Source organism: Rhinopithecus roxellana, chromosome 4, assembly GCF_007565055.1.
Source record: "Rhinopithecus roxellana isolate Shanxi Qingling chromosome 4, ASM756505v1, whole genome shotgun sequence".
Lineage (NCBI taxonomy): Eukaryota > Metazoa > Chordata > Mammalia > Primates > Cercopithecidae > Rhinopithecus > Rhinopithecus roxellana.
Window position 1 is genome coordinate 85,330,841 of NC_044552.1, and position 2,510 is coordinate 85,333,350.

The 2,510-nt window shown below is 50.4% G+C and overlaps 1 non-coding gene across 1 annotated transcript; it reads left to right on the forward strand.

Moving 5' to 3' along the window:
• On the forward strand, positions 1 to 164 carry LOC115897227. Its single transcript, XR_004057144.1, has one exon. It is a non-coding gene; the product is annotated as a U1 spliceosomal RNA (small nuclear RNA).
• The last annotated feature ends 2,346 nt before the right edge of the window (positions 165 to 2,510 follow it).

Sequence of the window (2,510 nt, forward strand, 5' to 3'; positions counted from 1 at the left end):
ATACTTACCTGGCAGGGGAGACACCATGATCACGAAGGTGGTTTTCCCAGGGCGAGGCTTATCCATTGCACTCCGGATGTGCTGACCCCTGCGATTTCCCCAAATGTGGGAAACTCGACTGCATAATTTGTGGTAGTGGGGGACTGCGTTCGCGCTTTCCCCTAAAAAAAATAAAAAATAAAAAATAAAGTACCCAGTCTCATGTAGCAGCATGAGAACAGACTAATACAGTGCCTTTGATAATTTTATAACATTTATTATTGGGAAACAACTGGAGCAAAGAAGGCCTGTATTCCAACCCAGGTTCCTGCATCCTAACCATGTGAGTACCACCTGGACCGACTGGAGATGGGAGCTATTCACTGCTGAGGCCTTATACTGGTTAGCCGAGATCCGAGGGAGCCAATTAGCGGGTGCCCCTGGAGGAAGTGGGGCTTACTAAAGGAACTAATCTGGCACCATAGGCCAATCTAGAGCAGTCTTGTCCTGTCCCCAGTCCACAAGGGATTCTCTCTAATTTCAGATCCCAGTCTGAGGCCGGGTGCCGTGGCTCACGCTTGTAATCCCAGCACTTCGGGAGACCCAGACGGGCAGATCACCTGAGTTTGGAAGTTCGAGACCAGCCTGACCAACATGGAGAAACCTCGTCCCTACTAAAAATACAAAAAGCCAGGCATGGTGCCGCATACCTATAATCCCAGCTACTCGGGAGGCTGAGGCAGGAGAATTACTTGAACCCAGGAGGCGAAGGTTGCGGTGAGCCAAGATCGCGCCATTGCACTCCAGCCTGGGCAACAAGAGCGAAACTGTCTCAAAAACAAAACAACAAAAAAACAAAAACAGATCCCAGTCTGTTTGCAAGCAATGGCACCCAGCCAGGTTGCAACCCTGTGCAGGGTAACACGGCTCTATAGGAAGTGTGTCCATCCTGGAAAGGGACTCCTTTTGCATACTTGCCTCACTGGTGCAGGTTTAGGCACATTCTGAAACCATCAGTGCTTTACTTGGTGGCTGGTCACCTAGAAAAGATACTTGGTTAGTGTCTTGGAGTCTTTACCACTGTGCTACACTTTTGGCTCCCCTGGCTCACCCTGAACCACCCACCTGAAACCTAAGGCAGAATCTAGTGTCCTGCAGGCCAGCATCCCAGTGACGTCTTTCCTCTCTCCCCACAATCCCCTCCCAGCCTTGCCCCATTTGGTCAAACCTCAACTTTCCTTTCTACACAGGCTGAAGCAGAATCTTCCTCCTGGTATTCCAGCAGGAGTTCAAGGTCCTGCTCCATATGGGACAGCCAGATTCTGAGGGCAGTGTTGAGATCCTCATCTCCAGAAAGTGCTGGTGCCAGAAACATGACAAAAGGCTGATTCACAGGCCAGGCGCGGTGGCTCACGCCTGTATTCCCAGCACTTTGGGAGGCCAAGGCGGGCGGATCACGAGGTCAAGAGTTCGAGACCATCCTGGCCATTATGGTGAAACCCTGTCTCTACTAAAAATACAAAAAATTAGCCGGGCGTGGTGGCACGTGCCTGTAGTCCCAGCTACTCAGGAGGCTGAGGCAGAAGAATTGCTTGAACCGGGAGGAGGAGGTTGCAGTGAGTCGAGATGGTGCCACTGCACTCCAGCCTGGTGACAGAGCGAGACTCCGTCTCAAAAAAAAAAAGGCTGATTCACATCTTGGCAGGGAGATCCTGAAAGAAACAGGCTGGGGGTAAGGAACTTCATGTGCCCAGGCCCTGGGTGGTAGAAACCTAGGCCATCTGTGCTATGGGATCCATCCTCTTTCACTTGCACAACTTCCCTCCCACAGGACTGGGACTCCCTCTCACATCCTGGGAAGCTAGGATTCCTTGCTTTTCAGAGTAATCATGGAAGTCCTGGAATGAGGTACTGTGGGAGGCTACTGGGAAATCCAAAGAAGAGGTTTGAAGATCTCCTAGCCCAGACCCTTCCCTCCAGTCTGCCCCTGCAAACCTCTCTTTTAAGGGATTGAAAAGGATTCCAGCTGGCTTCCACTTTCTGTGACAAACTGCTGCCTCGGTGCATAGACTCCATTTCTCTGCAGTTTGTGCATCCCATAAAAAAGTAAAAAATAAAAACTCTAGCTCTGAAAGTCCTGTACTCCGTGATTCTCAGACTTAGAACGAACCCAGGAGCACTATAAACATGCAGCTCGCCTTGCACAGCCTCCCTCCCTTCCAGCAGTCAAGCATACTGGCAAATGACTTCACCTTCCTGTTCTTCAGTCTCCTCGCCTGTAAAATGGGGCTAGTGACAGGAGCCTACTTACAGGTTTTTCCCCAAGGATTAAAGGAATGAATGAATAGGGTAAAGCACTTAGAACACATGGGAAGTGCTTAATAAATATTAGTTATCGGCTGGGCGCGGTGGCTCAAGCCTGTAATCCCAGCACTTTGGGAGGCCGAGACGGGCGGATCACGAGGTCAGGAGATCGAGACCATCCTGGCTAACACGGTGAAACCCCGTCTCTACTAAAAAATACAAAAAAC